We start from the raw sequence: 22,694 nt of genomic DNA on the forward strand, positions 1-22,694 counted from the left end.
TGTTGAGTGGTGAGGTTATAAAAGTGAAATACAAAAGTCTTCATGTAAATTCCAGGTTCTAGAAGGGAAATAGCAATGTCTCCATGCTCCTCCTGAAGAAGAAGCAGCCTTGCAAGTGAGCACAGAACCATATTAAGTGGTGTGATATATTCTGATCTACTTCTGATTATACCTACTTTCTTAACAGAGAGGATGCTCTGTGTAAGGAAGATTAAGTTGTAATTTGACTGCAAGTTTTATGTAATCCAAGTCTGGAGCCAAACGTGTTGCAGAGGATGTAGTCTTAGCTGCTTTCCTGTTTTTCTTTTCATACTTAGTCACTTTAAATTCCATGCTCATGTGATGACTTTCAAACTGATAAATTTCATCTTTTTTGGTAAGCCCCCTCCCAATCAGTTCCCTTCTATGCAAAAGGCTTTGCTGACCTCAGTAACCTGGTCTGAGGTTTCCCTTCTTGTTCTAATTTCGTTCTGTGAACAACTTACTGTAGAACTCAGCTCATTACAGTTTGCTGTTCTGCTCATTGTAAGTCTCTCTCAACAGAATTTAACTGACTTCACAATGCCACTTTGTCAGAACGACAAATATCAATTAGTCAATATATACTGGGATATTTGTCTGCCTTACAGCAAACTGCAAAATGTAATGACTTAGAACAATAATCAGTTTATTTGATCAATAACATGTATCCTGGGCTGGAGATGGTGTCTTGTCTTACCTGGGCTGCATTTGGTTGATTAATTAGATGGACACGGGATCCTTTTAAAACATTGAATGGAAAAGAAAAGCTCCCTGTGTCCCACTCTAATTTCAGGGCTTCTCCTCTCACTTTCTCCACATTGTTTCAATCTTTCCTTTAGGCTAAATGGACTTTTTTATTGTTACTATGAAGTCTCATCCATATGAAGGTAAAACTACCAGGTTTCCTGAAACAAGTAGGTGGAATTCATGCTATGTTCCTTTTAGTGTAGCAGAGTGATCAAATAATTTGCCCAGATTCAATATAGATGACTAAGAAAGAGTATTAACATCAGACCCATTTATAAAAGTGACCATGATTAGCTCTGTCTTGACAACTGTCTGCTTCCTCATCGTGAAAAATACACTCACATTGGGGTAAAATTGCCCAAGGGCTTCATTCCTTTATGGCCAATGACTTAGGTTCAAAGTCCTGTAGCTACACTTCCACAGCACATTCTATGAATGAGGCTTCTGGAGTATAGTTGCTAGGTTACTGAATCTCTAGATTGAAACTAGAATTTTGCTGGGAATACAATGGAATTCGATGGAACATGTTATATGTCTCTGCTTCATAAACTATTACATGAAAATTAGAAAGTAGTTCTATTTTGTGTAGTTAATCTAGAGGAACAATGCACTTCAGTATTTTCCTCTTATGTTCTAATCATTGTTTGTAAACAGCAACTTTATTGCTCTTGGGAAAAAATTCATCTAGGAAATGGAATGAAATAAAACAGAAGTGCTGACCTGCGTAAAAATCTTGAAATAAAACTGAAATGTAGGTTGACTTAGATTATATAGGGCACAGAAATCAGTGCAAGAGCTGTAATTTAGTTACGTTTTCAAGTAGATTTAAAACATGCTTTGGGAAGCATGAGGGATTTGGTAACAGTCTTTTTTGTTATTAAAGGGCACAAAATGTAGAATCAGATGACATGGTGCTCTGTGGCTGGGAGGACAGTTTCCAATTATCCTTTCCTTATTGCTCAGAGACCAGTGTAAAATATTACAAGGTGAGGTGGCCACTTGAAACATCCAAAGACACAGTCCTGTCAGAGATTCATACTATTGTTGCCCTTGTAGTGAGCATGTAGATGCTTTGAAAATTCAGGAATAGCTGAATCTTTTTGAGCCCCTGATGTCAATGATCTCTATTGGAAGGGAAGCAAGGGTGACTGGATATCCAGTCCATGCTGTGTGCCTTGACCTCATTTTCTTACTCTCTCTTTTAGGGTTTCGATGGAATCATTTTTATTTTTCTTAGTCAGGTTTGGATCTTTTAAAGCTAATCTGGAAGGAAGCAGCATGGAAATCAGTGTAAAAATAACCTTTTCTAAACAATGGAGAAAACTTGAAATTAAATCACACATGAGTCTAGAAGTCTGTGGTCCCAAACTTGATCTTGGTTCATTAGGTCTACCCACTAGAGTCTCTTCCTTATTGTGTTTGACCCAGATCTTACAAATCTATGTTACAGACTCTCATACATTCACAGTATGAGTTTAATGACCTACTTTTTCAGTGATCAGAACCTTTTTTTTCTTTTTTTTTTCTAGGTGCTTTCTATTGAGGTCATTACTTCAACTAGTACAACCAGAAAATATTTTCACCAAAAGTGACGGAAGATAAAGGAGTTTGCCTGAGGCTGCTTTGCCATGCCTAGTAAGTCTTTTGGAGACTTTTGCATTGCAGACATTGATTATAATGATTGTGATAATTATCTATTATAAATTCCCAGCTTGGCTTATCCTTTTACCTGATTTTCCATGTTTATTTATTAAGAAACACCCATAGATTACTGGCACCACAATGCTAAATGTCACTTTTAAAATCATGTCCTTTAGCAGTTATTTTCCTTACCCCATACAATTTTCTTTACACCATATGCTGACCTAGAATGGCAAAAACTACAAATAGACCTTCAACTTTTACTACTTAATTTAGGATGGGTGTGATTTCTGTTTTTGTATTTAATGGACTGCTTCTGATGCTCTAAAAGCCACAGTTATCAAAAGTACCCTTGTAGCATATTCAGCTCAAGGAAGCACTCCTTGAGTAATGTATGTTTTATACACCATAATTGATTATTTATATAAAGTTCTTAAAAAATGGAACTAGTCAAAGATGCTAATCATTCCATAAGAAATCATGTATAGCTATTGAAACCTGGAAATATTCTTTTCCTTTGGTAAGAAAACAGATGTTAAATTTTAATTTAGTTCATTTTTTTCAAGTAAGCACTGACTACATAATCAAGTAGCATGATAGGGTTTCATTTCCAGTTTTGTGTTTCCTGTTATTGATAAAGGAATAATTAATAGAAAAATATTATCAGCAAGAAATATTTATAGGTAAATGTTATTTCTTCTGGTGTCACTCCAAGGTGACTGACAAATAAGATGTAGAAACCTGCTCTATATGTTGGAGATGGGCTAATTCTTAAAGGTTAAAGAAAAAAAACACACAAGTCCTCTAATCTAATCAACCTCTCCCCCTTCCTATGAGTCTTGACTGTAGACTCTGCCTGCTGTAGACTGAAGATTTACATTAACAGATCATGCAAGAACGTAGTTTTTGGTAGTCCAAAACCACATCTTTGGTAACACGTCATCTTCCAGAGCCTTCTCAAACCCAGTCAAGAAGCATAATCTCTTTTGTTCCTTTTGAATGTGGGTAGACACTTAACAGCTTTCCCAGAGTGAATCAGGCATGAGTCCATCCCTCTTATGATGGAGTCAGTTGTTTCTTATGAATCTCTCTTTCTATGACAAATCCTTAAGACAACTCTCATGATATGAAGATGGACAAGCAATATCTGGAGCCCATATAAATGTCCTTATTTCAAATACCCCATCAAATGTCTTTGCCTACTGTCAGGATCGTTCTATGTCAAATGCCATAATTTTTTCAGGTATGGCATTTTGTATCATAAGGGCAAAAATCCCATGAATAGTTTAGTCCATTGATGAATTCATGATGCTGGGAAATGGATCAAACTTTAATAATCTTTAATAGTAGCAATGTGGAAAAAGATTCATTAAGGTTGTGCCTTTGAAAGATGTATAACATCTACCTTCTCCTTCATCTTACTTCCCATCTTTAATTTGCTTCCTCTCTAGAGTGCAAGCATTCTCCACCACATGCACACACAACAATGATGCTCCATCTCATCATAGGCTTGAAACGTTGCAGCTAAGTAACTTTGAGATTTGCTTTCTGACACCAGGAGATAAAGCAAATCTTTCCTCCATGGTTCACTGCCTCAGATATTTTATCACAGCAATGAAACACTGACCAACACACAGGTTCTTGGTAAGAATAACAGTCAACTACTTAGTAAATAACCATTATTTGCCTCAGCATCTACTACTTTATTAATACAGTGTGGACAATGCAAACTAGCAAGCCATAATTTCTCTCATCTCCTCTGTATGAAATGCGATGTGTGTTCTTTAAATTCCTAGATATGTATTTTGCGTTTTGTATTGTCATTTGAAGGATTTTGCTCATGCTGAGATTGATAAATTTGGTCTCCTAACATACTCACATTTCTGCAAGGCAAATTCAAAAGATGTATAATTAACTGCAGGGAAAATCTGCAAGCATTTCACAGAAGACCAGCCTCTTAGATTGATAGTGCATCTACAAATCAATGCAACAACAATCTGAAAGAAAAACTGGGAACAGATATAGTCCAGAAAACTCACAAAAATGGAAATAGTTTGTCAACTAAAAATGATTTTAAAAATGAAGTGATGTAATCTTGTTCTTAATTTAAAAATGCAAATTAAACTCAGATATTGACATATCACACTTTCCTAAATCATATTGCCAAAAGAATCAAGTTTGACAACTGGTCTATGTTTGTGAAAGGTTGAGGAAATAGACATACTTTTTCAGGCCACTCAGATTAGAACAATTTTAAACACACAATTTTTCATACACAATGTGTGTAAATATACATGATGTATGTATAAGGTTGTCTAAGTAATATTGCTTATAATGAAGAAAAATTGGGAATGACCAAAACATTTTGCATTTGGGTATTGGTTATATAAATTATGTTTTATCTTCATGGTGAAATACTGTATAGTCAAAATAAAAAACAAGTACAAAGTTCTCCAAACAATCACATGATACGTGAAACATTAGAAATAATATGTCCTTAAAACAGCTGTTTTTCAGATCACTTGGGTACATTTTTTTATATATTCCTGTATTGATCCATGGAAGGATATACAAGATCTGTTTGCACTAGTTTCTTCTGGAGGGAACTAAATATGTAAGAGAAAAAACATTTTGACTATTTCGTCTTTTGATATTTTTATAATATATGAATGTATTACCTATTTTGAATTACGTTGTTAAAAGGCGAGAATTCTGTATCTAACTAGGTAGTATGTGACTTTCTATGGATGTTCACCTCCTTGACAGGTGGGAAGCATCCTTGAATGTCATTGATGCTTGCCTACAGTGTTGAGCACAAAGAAACACCCAGCCCTTTCCAGAAGGAAGGCAAAGGGCGCTCTCTAAACAGGAAGACACAGCACGATCTGCTCAACAGGTTCCTTAAAGTGAATTTCTTTTTTTTTTATTAATATTTTTTTATTTTCCATTTTAAATTTAGATAAGAAACAAGGTTGCTTCACAAGTCAGTACGAGGTCCCTCTCCCTTTCCCTCCCTCCTCCCGTGCCCTCCCCCCCATCCCCCCCCCGTTATCCCCTCATTCCCCCAGGGAGGGTGAGGCCCTCCATGGGGGTGTCCATGGTCTGTCATTTCATATAGGGCAGGGCCTAGACCCTTCCCCAAGAGTTCAGGGTGAGAGTGCACCTCACATTGTTCTATGGGAGTCCAGAGACCGTGTGTATACTTGGGATGGGTACTGATCTGCTGTCCAAGGCTCAATAGATTACCTAGGCCTCCTCACTGACACCCACATTCAGGGGGTCTTGATCAGTCCCATGCTGGATTCCCAGGCTGATGCCTGGGATTCAAGAGTTAACCTTTGTCTGGTCAGCTGTTTCTGGGGGTTCAACCAGCCCAGTCTTAATCCCTTTGATCATCAGTCCTCCCTCTCTGATACTGGCTTTCTTGAGTTCAGCTCAGTACTTAACCAGCCAGTAAATGAAGTTTCTGTTTCCCAGACTCTCTGGCAATAGGATTGTAGGCTGGCACTCCCCAGATCTATGTCTAAAATCCATATATGAGAGAGTACATGTCATGTTTCTCTTTTTGTGACTGGGTTACCTTACTCAGGATGGTATCTTCTAGTGTCATCCATTTGCCTGCGAATCTCATGATTCCATTATTTTTTTCTGCTGAATAGTACTCCATTGTGTAGATGTACCACATTTTCTCTATCCATTCTTCGGGTGAGGGCCATCTAGGTTGCTTCCAAGTTCTGGCTATTACAAATAAAGCTGCTATGAACATAGTGGAACAGACATCTTTGTTATATGAATGGGCATCTTTTGGATATATGCCTAAGAGTGGAGTTGCTGGGTCTTGTGGTAGGTTTATTCCCATTTTTCTGAGGAATCTCCATACTGCTTTCCAAAGTGGCTGAACCAGTAGGCACTCCCACCAGCAATGGAGGAGTGTCCCCCTTTCACCACATCCTCTCCAGCATAAATTGTCATTGGTGTTTTTGATTTTAGCCATTCTGACAGGAGTGAGATGGTATCTCAGAGTTGCTTTGATTTGCATTTCCCGGATGGCTAAGGATGTTGAGCACTTTCTCAAGTGCCTCTCAGCCATTTTAGACTCCTCTATTGAAAACTCTCTATTTAGTTCTGCAGCCCACTTCTTAATTGGGTCCTTTGCTGTTTTGGAGACTTGCTTCTTGAGTTCTTTGTAAATTTTGGAGATCAACCCTCTGTCAGATGTGGGATTAGTGAATATTTTTTCCCATTCTGTGGGCTGCCTTTTTGTCTTGCTGACTGTGTCCTTTGCCTTACAGAAGCTTCTCAGTTTCAGTAGGTCCCATTTATTAATTGTTGATCTCACTGTCTGTGCTACTGGTGTTATGTTCAGGAAGCTGTCTCCTGTACCAATTCATTCAAGGGTACCACCCACTTTCTCTTCTAAGAGGTTCAGTGTGGCTGGATTTATGTTGAGGTCTTTGATCCATTTGGACTTAAAAAGTGAATTTCTAAATGGGCTTTCAGGAGGTGTTCTAGGAGGATCTGCCCTTTATTGTGGTCCTTCTCAGTAAGCTAAAATCACATGTAGGATTATGCCTGTGGCATTACTGGTACAGAAGTGCAGAGTCTCTTTTAGAACTTTGATGGAATGACTAAGCAGGTTTTCTAGACAGGAAAGAATAGCAGTTAAAAGAGTGAGAACAGCTGTAGTCTTCGAGTCTGGCAGGGAACACCAGCTGCTTACAGAGTTAGTGCAAAGGCCCTGGAAGTCCAAACAGTGCTTGACATATTCTAATGGTCGATGACTGATTGATTCAGGCAGTAGCTGCTTAGAGAATTCTTGATCACATTGCTAACAGAGCCACCATATGTGGCCTGAGTAACAGATGATAGCTGCTTGGAGTTGGGGAATATTACTCCAAGAAACAATTTATAATGCTACAGTACAGATCTAGAAGGTATTCTGTTGGGCTTTGAGGATAAAAAATAGATATGTTCATCTGGTAATTTTAAATAAATAAATTCAGTTTACTTTTATATTTTTAAAAGACATCTCTCTTATATACATAGAAATTAGCATTTATAATGTTAACATCTGGTGTTTATACAATGTAGACAATTTCTCACTTTGGTGTTGTCACCTAAAAGATAATTTGTGAATTTATTTTCCCACAGAAATAATAGTGTGAATGATATTCAGACCATCATCCACACTTTAGAAATTATTTTATGCATAAGGAACTTGAAGATTTATTTTTGTTATTTATTATTTAGCCTCCCCACCCAAAGAACTCAACATAAATCCAGTTACACTGAAACTCTTGGAAGAGAAAGTGGAAAGTAGCCTTGAACAAATTGGTACAGGAGACCCACTTTCTGAATGTAACATCAGGAACACAGACATTGAGATTGACTATTAATAAATGAGACCTCCTGAAACTGAGATACTTCTGTAAGGCAAAGGGCACAGTCAACAAGACAAAATAGCACCCCACAGAATGGGAAATATATTTATCAACCCCATATCTCATAGAGGGCTGATTTCCAAAATTTACAAAGAACTCAAGAAGCTAGTCATCAAAACACCGAACAGTCCAATTAAAAACTGGGATACAGAACTAAATAGAGAATTATCAATAAAGGAATCTAAAATGGCTAAAAGACACTTAAGAAATTGCTCAGCAACCTAAGCCATCAGAGAATTGAAAATCAAAACAACTCTGAGATTCCATCTTACTCCTGTCAGAATGACTAAAATCAAAAACACCAATGGCAGTCAAAGCTGAAGAGGATGTGGAGAAAGGGGAAAACTCCTCTGCTGGTGGGAGTGCCAACTTGAACATTCACTTTGGAAATCAGTATGGAAGTTCCTCAGGAAAATGGGAATCAGTCTACCATAAGATCCAGCAATTCCACTCTTAGGCATATAACCCAAGGATTCACATTCATACCACAAGGACATCTGTTCAACTATGTTCATAGCAGCACTATTTGTAATAACCAGAACCTGGAAGCAGCCTAGATTCCCCTCAACTGAAGACTGGATAAAGAAAAAGTGGTACCAAAGTAACCAGAGTGATAAAGAAGCACAAAGTTATGTGAAGGACTAGGTAGCCTTTGTATGTCCTGACCTTAATGCAGAAGCATCCTGGTGGGTAAGACCAGGAGAGTGAGACAGGGTGATGCTGCTGAAAACACTGCAGTAGTCCTCTCTGGATGCTAGGTGGTTGACAGAGCCCAGCAAGCCAAGCTTTTGGGATGTTTATTACTGCTGAGTAGATGCAGTTGGTGGGTTGACAAGGTGTTCCCAGGCTTGTTAGCACTCCTGTAACCTAATGTCCTTGCTCTCTGCAGCTTGGGACCAGGAAAAGTCTCAGAAGCAAAGGGAGATGGTCCTGCACTGGGGAAAAAAGAAATGTGGTACATTTACAAAATCGGCCGCTACTCAGTGGGGGAAAAAACAATGAAATCTTGGTATTCACAGACAAATAAATGGAAATCGAAGAAACCATCCTGAGTGATGTAACCCCAGATACAGAAATAAAAATATGGCATGTACTCATAACTGGATATTAGACATAGAGCAAAGGATAAACAGCCTACAAACCCAGAGAAGCTAGGAAACAATGAGGACCCTAAGAGAGACATACATGGACTCCCAGAGAATGGGAAAGAGACAAGATGGAATGGGAGAACATGAGGGATCAGTTGGGGGAAGAACGGAGAAAGAGACAAGGAAAATGATACCTTAATAGAGGTAACCATTATGGGTTTAACAAGAAATCTGGCACTAGGGAAATCTTCAGGAATATACGAGGATGACTCCTCCCTGAGGAGTGAAAGGTGGGAGTGAGGGTGGAGGCGGGTATGGGCGTGGTGGTGGGGTAGGATGAGGGGGTTGTTGCAGGGAATGGGAGTATGTGAGGGAGAGGGAACTGTGATTGGAATTTAAAATATGATTGTTTTAATTAAACAAAAAGAAGCTTCAGGAAGGGTAAAACCCATACACATTATTGAAAAAAATGCAAGCCAACATATCCTTTTGTTAAAATGATAAATTGATGCCATTTCATGGGATAGAACATTCCACTGTAGTCAGTGATAGTTGTCTCTAACCCAACTTTATTTCACTTTTTTATTCAGTGAGGGAGGATGAAACTTCTGGTTACAGTTTTACTAAAACTATTAACCTAAATACATATTGCTATATATTCTATGTGTGTACTTTATATAGGCATCACATGGAACACTACATTTTCTCTGTATAATATAATTTACAGGTTCTTCTCCAAAGTAGATTTTGTGGTTAAATTTAAAGGAATTACTGTGTTTATAGGAACCTACTTTAGTCATAACCATATTCTCTATCTGTGAAGAACATACTAAACTGTAATTAAAAATCTCCATCCTTATTTCATGTTTTTCCCTGATCAGACTTTTTCTCCCTTTTTAATCTGCTCTCGAATAAAATCTACTACCATCAAGGCCTTCTTAAGTCTCCTTCCTCAGAGTACATTTGAGTAGAGCCTTGACATGAGCTCATATCCATTTGTCTGAGAACTTGTTTTAATGTCTTTCTTATCACTAGGTACCCAGATAGTTCCAGTGGTGGCAATCTTCTGTTCCAGAATATTGCATGCAAAGTTGGAGATTAAAGGTGTGAATTGGTCCAGCCTCTCACCAGCATTTAACCTAGGAGAAACTTTATGGAGTTTTCTAAGGCACATGCTTTCCAGTTAATTAACTTTGTTGAAGCTCTGATTTATTAGGAAGACACTTCTTGGAATTAAATGTCTTCTCCAACTTCAGAAAAGGTATTGCATCTTCTGTCACAAAGCCCCCTGTTATTAATAATTGTAAGGCACAATCAACCTTTTGTGAATATTTCCCCTGATGCTTATCATTTAGAGTCTCTGCTCAGGAAAAAAGATGGCAAAATTAAATATGCAGGCTGATAAGAGGAAACTAAATGCTCAAGGATGTTTGGATGATTCATAGGTACTGCAGAAAGGTAGTAATTATTTTACTTTCCACCCCCTTTAATATTGCTCCTTTCATTTAACGAATGTTTGATGCATACTGTATACCTGACAATAGGCATTGTGTTGATCAATTGATAAGTTGGCCTGGCCCTATCTCCACAAGCATTCTTCTCATGGTAGACTGACACTGAATGAGTAACAACGATTAAAAGGGAATAACAGGGCACAGACAGCCCTATATAGAATGAAGATTCCACAGATGTTTCTACAAAAAATGGTTTGTATGCAGATGTGGCAATGGACAGTTGTTGTTCAGGTAGAGTCAGGAAGTAAAGCAGTTTGACCACATGAGGGTGGTCCTTAGCTGTTCAGTTCGGGGAGGGAAACAAATCCCCAAGCACAGAACAAAACCCTCCTGTGTTTCTCAGCCTTGATTATGAAAAGACACGACTGTTCATGTATTGATTCTTAGCACATGACCTACTTTGAAAATCTGAGCTACAGAGTGGATGTCTGATATTCTAACCCTAAACTTCATTCATTTTCTTTTAAGTATTGTGATGTGGGACAGTGTACACTGTAAAGATTTGTCATTCATATGGGTTTAATAAAACACCAAATGTCCAGTAGCCAAGCAGGAAGTATAGGTGGGACTACAAGACCAAGAGAATTTTGGGAAGAGAAAGACAGAGAGGAGTCACCACCAGACACAGAAGAAGCCAGATGAGAACGCCTTACTGAGAAAAAGTATCAAGCCTTATGACTAAATATAGATAAGAATTATGGGTTAATATAAATTGTAAGAGTTTGTTAGCATAAGTCTGAGCAATAGGTCAAACAATTTATAATTGATGTATGCCTCTGTGTGTTTATTTGGGACTGAATGGTTGCAGGACTGTGTGCAACAGAAACTTCAGTATACAGTATTGTTCCCTAGGATGTATTAGGATATCTTCAGACAGAAATACTTCAGACTGTAATAATTTATCACTTCAGAAAGACAGAAGTATGGTGAAAACTGTAAATGTATAGATTGAAGAAGAAGGGGTAGATTATTTATTGAATGACTGCAACTGTAAGACTGTAAGACTTGATGAAGAAAGGGTTACTGAAGTTATTTGTTTTTATTTTAAAATGTGGAATATACTTTGAATATTGCAAAGGGATGCTGCTCATCTCTACCTCAAATTATCAGTAAATATGTCATACTTGCTATTTTTAATATTAAATAGTTGCTTAGTATGAAGTTGAAATTAAATGGAGGAATAGCATCAAAGGCTATGGCATACTAATGTTCATAAAAGGAGATTTGCCATTAGGAATCAGAAAGCAGAGCCACTGGCACTGGTCAAACCATTGTAGTGTGGCATACAGAAGATGAATGAATTTAGAGACAGCATTTATAGGCTCAACTGGAGTGGTAAACTTAATTTTCCCTGTAAAAAGCAAATACTTTCAATGTCTTTCCAAGGAAGTCTTTTTTAACCTTGCAAAAATTGTTTTTGAGTGATCATCATAAAGCCCTATATTCTAAATCTTGGTATTTTAAAATCAGTTGAATCTTGTGTTTAAAGCAGGCTCTGCTAGGGGCCTGAGTTGTTCATTAATTTTCTTTCAACATTTGTTATATTCCCAGGAGAACTCAAATGTTTAGTATAAAATGTCCATCTATCGGAGCAGCATTTAGTCTGAAATATGGAAGTGGTAATTTTCCTCTCTGGAATTAAATTATCTTACTGGCGTTTTTCATCTGGGTACATCTGCATTATGCCCCACTTTCATCATAATTGTTTGCACTAACATAAAATATCCTTTTTCTCCACATGTCATGGACTTCAATTTCTACATTTGCTGATTTATTCCTAAGAAATCTCCAGTTGGAATGTAAAATTTTTATGTAAGGGAGAGTAATAAATCCAGACACTATAAATTGTTAAATCCTTCCATGAGTTTGTTTATCTTGTATATTAAATTATTATTTGGCAACTCACTGTAAAATTGTCAGTAGGATGCATCATGTTGTTGTCTTTTATGCTATAGCCTAAAAGCCTTTAAACATTCTGTTCTTACTGTCCTTATGACCCAAATGTTCTGTCACTGTCCAGTATCCTTTCAGACAAGCACTTTGTCTTCACTCCAAAGTTTTCACAATTTGCTTGGCTAAGACTGTCTTGGGGTGCTTGTTAACATAAACTGACTTGTTTATAGGTAGTATTGTGCTTACTGCCTAGCATACTGCCCTTTAATAGACCATTCTCTCTATTATGGCTAAATGGTGAATTCATTATTAGTCTGCTAATCCCATTCCACTATTATACTGCCATAGTGACTAGACAATAATCTACTACAAGACCCTTCAAAGCAATAGGAAACACACACACACACACACACACACACACACACACAAACATGGACTCTCCCACATAGATACACACAGAGATACACACACATATGCTCATAGCCACAAACAAATGTACACACATATATGCACACCATATACACACTTACACATGCAGATGCATATAGACACACAGATGCATACACATACATGCAAACACACACACATAGACACACACATGTACATATACACACACACAGACATATACACATAGACACAGACACACACACACACACTGAATCACAGGTTCTACTTTCACAAAAGCCTACCACATCATCCATTGAGTTGAGCCTGGGGTCTGGGAATTTACATTGCCACAAGTTCCAGATTGACTCTAAATTAAGTAGTTCATGTATCATACTCAAAGAAACACTTTCCTTAGTATCCTAAACCAGCATGACAATTCCTCTTATCAACTCCCACTAAAGTTATTTTAATTCCATTGCTCTGATTGCCTACCACAATATAATTATTGGGTTTTCTGTTAAACTGTGTGTTTGATTCATCTCTTTACCTGTGTTCCTAATATTTGCTCAAATAGGGACAACCCCCTCACAACTAGCCATAGTTTTACTCATGAGCTTTGACTATTATATGCTATGAAAACAATATAGATTCACTACAAAGTGTACCTTGAGTTTTATCTTTTACAGTTTATTCGTATATCCACATCAGTCACAAATCATGAAAGCAAATATATGGTAGTCTGCAGTGGGCTGTTGCTGAGCTCCATAATGGTCAGCAGGTGATGTGTATCATAAGTATTTTTAGCTTCTGGTGAGTCTGTTTGACTGCAACTCCATCAGGAGCATACAAGAGGCATTTATTGTGCTTCAAGAATGAGTGAGTGATTAAGCAGACTGCTTAAGTCATTGGTTCCTCTTTGTAGATTCTAGAATAATGTCCCTGTGAGTTAGGACAGAGTTTGGGGAAAGATGTTGCTAATAGTGTGAAAGCATGCATTTTTATTCCAAAGCCTTGCAAAGAAGGTTTTCAATATCAAAAATGTTTCCCAGAAGGGGGTAAGTTTTAAACATCTGTGATCTAAGGTACCCAAATTCAGACATTAATCACATGCCTTACAAAATGAATATTTTTCCAATCCTTGATAGAATGCAAAATGGTAAAATGCACAAATGGGTGCTGGAACAAGGCAACGATGGGGGATAGATAACAACTAAAATGACCACATACTAATTCCTGTTCTGGAATGTTTTGTTTATTGAAAATTTCTGTGAGGTGATGGAAGCAAAATTTATTGCTAAACTGAATGTAGGGCTTGGAAGCTTCTCATAATTGAGCATACTAATTACAGTTAGTCCTCTTACCCGTGAGTCTCACATGTATAGTCTAATAAACTTTAGATTGAAATGCTTGAACAAAAGCACCCCCACTGAAAATGGAAGGACTTTTTATGCTTCCTGTTATTCTCTAATATGTCGCAGCTGTTTCCATAGCATGCTATTGTATGAATTAGTGGAAGTGATATATTGACAGTAAAAGTAAACAGGAAGACTCTGCAAATGCAGTATGCAAATACTGCATACAAAAGTTTTTGCGGCCAGCCATTGGTGGCACACTCTTTTAATCCCAGCACACGGGAACCAGAGGCAGGTTGATCTCTGTGAGTTTAAAGCTATCCTGGTCTACAGAGGAAGTTTTAGGACAACCTCCAAAGCAATACAGAGGAACCCTGTCTCGAAAAAATAAGTCCTTCCAAGTGTTCTTCTATCATTAAATAAGAAGTGAAGTCTGTAGATGAGTAAAAGAAAGTGTTTTGTAAAAGTTGTGACCAACGTCTTATTAAAGACACTGAAAAAAGTTACAGTGAATAACAGAGATGAGTGTAAAACACAAAGGATCTTTGCCTGTGGAAAGATAAATATAAATGTCAAAACAAGCAAGAAGAAACAAACAATAAAAGCAAAAACAATACATTTCCTGGAAAAAAATCCCAACCAAACAAAAAACCCCAACCAACGTACTAGAAAACAAAAGATGCCCAAATAGAAACTCACATAGGGAATTAGGGAATAAAAAGAAGACCCTGGAAGCTTAAAAGTTTCAGAAAGAAAGATTTAGTATAAAGTTTAGAAGAGAAAATGGGGAGGCAACACCCAGAATGAGAAATAAAGAAAAGCAAGAAAGAAAGACTTTCTAAGAGTAAGGAATTGCAGAAGGAAGGCGGGATGGGATGGAGGGAGAGAGCGAGAGCGAGAGAGCGAGAGAGCGAGAGAGCGAGAGAGCGAGAGAGAGAGAGAGAGAGAGAGAGAGAGAGAGAAGAGAGAGAGAGAGAGAGAGTTAGAAGAAAAGAGAAGCCCCCAGGAAGCAACAGCAGACAGGAGAGACCCTTAGGTGGCTGAGGTAGTGGCGGAGCAAGCACAAACTGACTCATTATGAAATATCAGGTAATATTGCACATAAAGTACCAAGAGTTTCCTTGAAGGAAACATACCCATAAATTCTGCCATTCTCTGGAAGGACCCTAAGACAGGAGAACCAGCAGGAAACGAAGCAGCACATGAAATCCTCTGCAGTCACTTTGAAGACGCCACATATCTGTTCTTCATTCTAGCTGCACAATTTAGCAGGAATGACATGCTAGATAACAGTAATGTTAGATCTCTACTAAAAATTTCCTGGAGGGTGCTTTGTAATTGGATTGCTATGAAGACTCTCAAACATAAATTCCCTCTCGTTAAATAAAAACTAATGTTGAATACATAGTCATCATTTATTCTTGGGTGAGAATCACTTTTTTCTTTTTTCTTTTTAAAAAATAACTTAATTTTCTGTCTGTTGAGATGGACACATCTTAAGCTACTAGATTTGTCACAGAATTTGCTACTTGTTTTTTTTTTTTAATTTAAGTTAGAAACATGCTTGCTTCACATGTCAATCTCAGCTCCCTCTCCTTCCTCTCCTCCCCTGCCTGTCCTCCCTACCAGTACCCCAAAACCTGCACCCAATCTCCACTTCGATCCCCATGGATGGTAAGGCCCTCCATGCAGGATCTCCAGAGCCTGTCATTTCATCCAGGGAAAGGCCTAGGCCCTCCCCCAAGAGTCAAGGCTGAGAGAGCATCCCTCATTGTAGGATGGGCAGCCAAAGTCCATTTGTGACAGAAAGGGAGAACTGATGAGCAAAGGGGTTAAGACTGGCCTGGTTTAACCAACAAAAATAGTTGATCTGAACAAGAGGGAGCTCTTGGACCCCAGACTGATGGCTGGGTGGACAGCATGGGAATGATCCAGACCCCCTGAATGTGGGTGTCAATGAGGAGGCTTAGGTAATCTGTGGGGCCTTGGGTAGTATTTACCCCTGGCAGAATTTGCTACTTAATAAGGGTAATGAGATATTTTATTCTCATCTCTTTCATAAGTCCAGTTTCTATAAAAGACTCTAGATGGCAATAAATCTACCAGCTACATAATAGATAAGCAGGACTACATAGTCACCCAGATCCTATAGATTGGTTCAATTTTTACATCCTTGGCAGTTGCTACCTTCAACTGTGTCATAGGTGGTTTGTTATACCCACGAGTTTAAACTTTACAAAGTCTGAATGTCTCTGTGAATAAAGAATATGAAGCACATAGTCTTGCTTTCATAGGAATTTTTGTTATATTAGAGGACAATGAGAGATACATATAAAGGGTTACTGTCTCCAGAGTTTTCAGTCTACCAGTTATTTAGTACTCACCAATATATTTAACACTATTGAAATCTTTCATGAATTCTAATCTATGCAGGATGCAGTTTCTGACCTGGTTGAATTCCTTTGAGAGACTGAGTATATGATCAGAAAACAGAAATGTTTGATTAAATATCTAAATATGTGAGACAGACCATGGATGGAAAGGGAACAGACAAGTGACTAATGCGTGTTTTTACAAAGGAATGATGGCTGTGTCTGTGTTACAAAATGATATTGATTCAAGCTGGCAGAGAGGTTTGCGGATGGTGTCTGCCCAGGCAGTTGAATCATGCAGAGAACCATATGTCAAAATGAGACTTGTGTAAGGAATGAGGAGGCTGTCTGCACTAACCCTTTGTTACAGACTAAGATATTTTAAAGATAATCCTAGAGTTCAAAATCCATTTTGCTTATTGTACATTATTTATCACATATAAGACTAAAAGCACCCTGATTGCTCATATTTATCAACTTGTTCAACTTTAACTCAATTGTGATCACCAAAAGACATTTTAGATGTTAGTGGATATAAGAACAAATCCCTAGGTGTCCAGACCCAGGGATTTTCTAATATGCCCATGAAAGGGACATTCCATGTTCCCAAAAATTAAAGTGGAGGACAAGTCTTCCAGAAAAAAACAGAGAGAGAGAGAGAGAGAGAGAGAGAGAGAGAGAGAGAGAGAGAGAGAGAGAGAGAGAGAGAGAGAGAGAGAGAAGAGAAGAGAAGAGAAGAATTCTAGCCACTAGACCACCAGGGAGCTTCAATAGCTTATCTCATCACTCTTTTCTTTCAAGAGTGTGTTCTGATGTGAAAGAGAGACTGTTAGAATAACATAGAAGTCTTATTTTTTCTTCAGGGGATCCCATTAAATAGCAGTTTTTTTGCCACAATTACAAAAATTATAAGAAGAAAAAGAGTTTATTCCATGAGAAGGAGAAGTTCTTTATCAGGGACTTGAGCTTTGAAAAGTATAGACTTCAAGTTTTCAAAGCACACCTGAAAGGCATTTGAATTAAGATTTATCTGCCTCCAGGAGAAATACTATACATCTTAATTCATGTGAAAGATAAACGTAGAAATTTTCCTGACATTGCCTAAAGTCAACTTTGGTTTTAGCTATACATTTCAGCAAATTAGGCTGCCCCGTTGCCAGGGATCCTAAAATCTCCAAAGTTGGCTTCAAAATGTATTTTGTACAGTCTCATCAGTAGCAAATCTTTGGTTTCTGTATGTTTAAGATTAATTTAATGAAGAAAACCATGGGCATTTATGTAAATTAAAATGTCATGGAGATAGTTTATGATTTGTATTTCTTTGGGTTACAGTGAAGTTGGAATGCCAGGATCTTCATGGGAGCATGATGCAGAGAAATTGGGAGAAAGGAACAGCTAGGATAAAAATAAATTGCTTGGGTACTTGCATGGTTCCTCTTGGCCTGTGCAATCAGTGCAGCAGAAGCGGCCAACGCTAGCATTTCCAACTGTGCAGTGCTTGTGTGGGGCACTCTTTGAACAGATGGTCAAGAGGGACACATGTAGGGTGGAGTCATGGTGACCCACATAGCGACAGGCTTCTGAGAATGCAAAATCTATCATACAGGCATTTAGGGGGAAATCATAAATTGATTGCCAGAAATCCCTAACCATTTATGAAAAGTAACAAGAAAGAGTCTTCAGGGTAGGAGTGACTAAAAATACATGCATAGTTAAAGATAAATTCTGTTACTGCAAACAGTTGAACAGAATAACTTTACTAGTCCTGCTACACAGCTAATATAAATCTTGCCTCTGTGTAAAGAAACTGTCTTCAATAATATGCAAGAAGAGACTATTAAGAACATTGTTAGGGGTTATGCTTGTTTAGTAAAGTGACAGTCACAGGATTTCCTCCAAGATCCATGACTTCATGCCTGGCTAGTTAGCTATGTTTCCTGTACCAGGCATCATTTCTTCTTGTTGAGTTTGTATTAAGTGCAATTAGAGAACTGCTGGTTACCACCAAGGAATGAATACCACTACTGCACCCACCTGGATATTTGTAATCCTCACCCTTCACCAAAAAAGTTCTCCTTGTAACATATGGGGATTATTATAGAAAACCACAACCAAACAAAATGTAGAGTTGTAAGCCAAGACACAACTGATGTATCTGCAAAAGACTACTGCTACTTCAACTAAGGCTTAGGAATTATTGTGGAAGAGTAGCAGAAAGATTTTAAGAGGAAAAGGAAAAGAGAGTTTGCTGTGAGGTTATGTCTCTCAGAAATTTAAGAAGCTATATTCATAAGGCTTAATAAAATGATTAAATTAAACATGAGCTGGGCAAGGATGACACCAACAGAGATGCTAATATGGATGGGAGAAAGCCCAAAAGGCTCAACCACATACCAAGAACTACAGGCAACTATGGAATATTTAAGAGTGAGGGAATGGAGTCTCCTCCAGGGAAGAACACACTAACTTGTTATCTGATACCAAGTGAGCATCCCAGAAAGTATACATAAAAGTAATATTATATAGTTTGAGTAGGTTGTCTTTATGTATTTAGGTACACAAACACAGACACACAATATTTAGATATACACATAACCATAATAAAAGAAAGAAGTCATGAATTTAAAAGGAGTGAGAAGCAGTATCTGGAAGGTGTAATAAACAGTATACAGAAGAGTTTGGTGGTAGGTGAGGTAGGGGAAAATGATGTAATTTTATTATGACAACAAAAAGCATTTTAAAAATGAGCTGTGTGTGGTGGCACTCGCCTTTGTTCTCAGCACCCAGGAGGTGGTGCAGACAGATTTCTGTGTGTTTGAGACCAACCTGATTTACATAGTGAGTTCCAGGAGAGACAGGACTACATAGAGAGATCCTCTCTCAAAAAAACAACAATAAGTAAGTAATTATATTTAAAAAACATACAAAAGAGGAGATGACGTCTCCACTGAGTTCTACACTGAGACAGTTACATGAGAGCAGAAAAGATTTGATTTCCCATATGCAAATGAAAGTTCCTCTTATGTAAACTAAACTTTCAGGATTTAAAACTCAAAATGAAATGATAGACCACAGAAATGGTGGAATATTCCTAAATCAAAAGTCTGAAATCAGAAGTTTTCTGAGAACCAAAAAGTCACAAGAAGAGCATTTCCTATCCTGGATCTTGAGTCAATATGTGAAATTAAGAACATATTGAAAGTTACCTTCTGACTCTGTTTATATGGGGCATATGGAATACAAATGCACTTCATATATAGACAGATCTTATTCTCAAGATATTTTATTATGGGTATGTAATTATTCTTAATTCAGAGATTAGAAGCAAGTATGGTCCTGAGCTTTTCAGACAAAAACCTGTGGTGTAGGGCTGTTTGCTTCCAGAGATGCAATGCCAGGGCAGACCTTTGAGTATGGCTGAAATAATGTTTTTGTTAATAATGCCAAGTTGTTATTGACCTACTTCCTTCTGTGAGTTTTTATTATTATAAAATTATATTATTTTTGTGCTTCTAAGGGTTTTTTTGGTTTTTGTTTTGTTTTTTTGAGACAGGGTTTCTCTGTATTTTCTTGGAAGCTGTCCTGGAACTGTGGCCTCAAGCTCACAGAGATCCACCTGCCTCTGCCTCCCAAGTGCTGGGACTAAAGGCATGCGCCACCAATGCCTGGCTTGTGCTTCTAAGTTTTATGGACCTCACTGAGTTTGCAAAATATGAATACTTTAATTCCACATATGCTCTAACCTATGCTTTAATTCATTGCTAGTATCTGAAAACAGACCTTTTGGACCCTCAAACCTCCTGCTACATGGCAGGGTTTATTCCATCATCGTTATTCATTCCAGCAGCCCAGGGCAGCTCAAGCAATGTCCAGGAATTGTTGGCCAACACAAAACTGACTATATTTTTGTTTTCTGCTGGGATTTTTTGTTGTTGTTTTATGGATAGTTTTTTTGTCTCATTATTTATTTATTTATTATTTGGTTTACTTATAGTTATTATTCTTTTGAGGGATCATGGTTTGGGATAGGTTAGTAAGCTCCCGGAGAAGTTGGATGGGAGAAAAAATATTATCAATATATATTGTATATAAAAATTGAAAAAAGTTCCAAAACCAAAAAATTAACCCTACAAAGAAATGAAGCAATAGTTAACATTTTGCCTAATAAATTATGATGCTGATGTCATTTTACAACAGTTTGTCTAGTATTTGTAGAAACTCAGTATTTTGTAGGCATGCCTTCTCACTTCAGACCCACACTTTCCTTCATAATGTATTTACTTTCCAGGGAGAGACAAATAGTGACAGGCTTGATTAATAATGTGTTGGTGGCTGCTTCTATCTTTCCAAGGCCCCTCCATGCCAGAGTGATAATTGGTGTCTTACCTCAACCATTTCTAGAACAACAGGGCTTAATGATTAGAAGAACTGAGCTCAATTATGAATTTGTAAAATAAGCTCATAAGTAATTTCCTCTCAAGCATGCAAGCATTCATTCAATTCATTCATTTTCTTTTGGCATTCATCTATCTCTCTGTGAATCTTTTAATACCCTTTATTTGTGGTTTGACAACCTTCTAAGAAGTCTCCAGGCCTGTGTCATTTTTTTTTATAATCCGTGAAGACTTTCACTGGACTGTTGGCTTTTCGCTGTTTTTTATGTCTTCTGAGTGGCCCAGCTGGATGCCTGGCCTTTTCCTGTTCAGACTCTCAGGAAGACAAACAAGATTTTTATATCCAACTGCTTTCTAACCAAGAGTGTTAGCAGTATCCTGAGAGCACTGCAGGCCTCTTTCCTAATTTGTCTTTCAAAGACCACATTTGTTTTTCCCAGAACCAGTGTACCTTTGGAATATTTTTTTTTATCATTTTTTATTTTAATTTTAAATAGCTTGTTTTACATGTCAATCCCAGTTCCCTCTCCCTCCCCTCTTCCTGCGCTCCCCTTCCCCCCTCCCTCCCACCCTACTGCCAAATCCTTCCACATAGGGGATATCTAGAGTCTGTCATTTTACTCTTGGTAGGGTCAAGGCACTCCCCTAAGAGTCCAGGCTGAGAGAGCATCTCTCTTTGTGCTATAGGCACATGAAGACAGTTTGTATACCAGGGATAGACACTGATCCACCGCTCAGGGCCCCATAGGTTGCCCAGGCCTTCTCACTGACACTCACATTTGGGGGGGTCCAGATCAGTCCCATGCTGGCCTCTCCACTGTCGGTCTGGGGTCCAAGAGCACTCCCCTGTTCAGATCAGCTGTCTCTGCTGGTTTTGCCAGCCCATTCTTTGCCAATTTGCTCATCACTCCTCTTCCTGCCGGTTGTCGTGGCGCACGCAGGTAGGATTTGCTGAAGGAGGCAGAGGCAGGAGGATCACGAGTTCGAGGCCAGCCTTTGGAATATTTAATTACAAACAATGGTCTTATATGATTTCCTTACATGCATTTCAGTTATATTAGCCAAAGTCATTATTTCAGTCTTTTATTTATAGTGTTTTGTTAAAGATTTTCAATACCACAGATTCTCTGGCTGCCTCATGTAGATTGTTTAATATCTTGGGCCATCAGATATCTTCCTTCCAATTATAGGAAGATGCATATTTATTCTATTTTTTTCTTTTCAAATACAAGCAATTAAGGGTCCAATATATGCAATTGTTATTAGTTTTTCTCCCACAAAAAATGGAACTTATCACTAATTCTTTTAATTTACTGATAGCTATTTTTATTTCTCATATGATAGTGTCATGGATAATTGACATGGTCTTTGGTAGTAATTACATATAGTTTTTCTCCAACCTCAAAATATCAAAAGTCTTTGCACCAAATTAACTTATAATTACAGTAATGAAACAGAAAACAATGAGATCCCTGTGTTCTCATTTATCTTTGATAGGTCTGGTTGTTTTATACGGACTTGTTCAGAAGAAGATGAATGGAACTGACAAAATAAATGACGGGAGCCTGATAACTTGTGTCTCTATGTTCATTTCTGCACATTGATGTCAGCCGAGGAGGATATTTGAACCCAAAGAAGTGATATAAATAGTTGCTTAACTTGTGGTTATAAAGAAAAGATGAGTGTAATGGGATTGTAATAAGAATACTTAATAGGATACATGACAGAATATTCAGTGCAAGCAGTGTAAATGGTTATGAATTCTTTCTTTCATTTTGAATTGTGTGGAGGGTGTCAAGGTTTTACTGCGTAGCCTTAGTCTACCTGCAACTTGTAATCCTCTT

This window comes from Mesocricetus auratus, unplaced genomic scaffold, assembly GCF_017639785.1.
Source record: "Mesocricetus auratus isolate SY011 unplaced genomic scaffold, BCM_Maur_2.0 Super-Scaffold_100006, whole genome shotgun sequence".
NCBI lineage: Eukaryota > Metazoa > Chordata > Mammalia > Rodentia > Cricetidae > Mesocricetus > Mesocricetus auratus.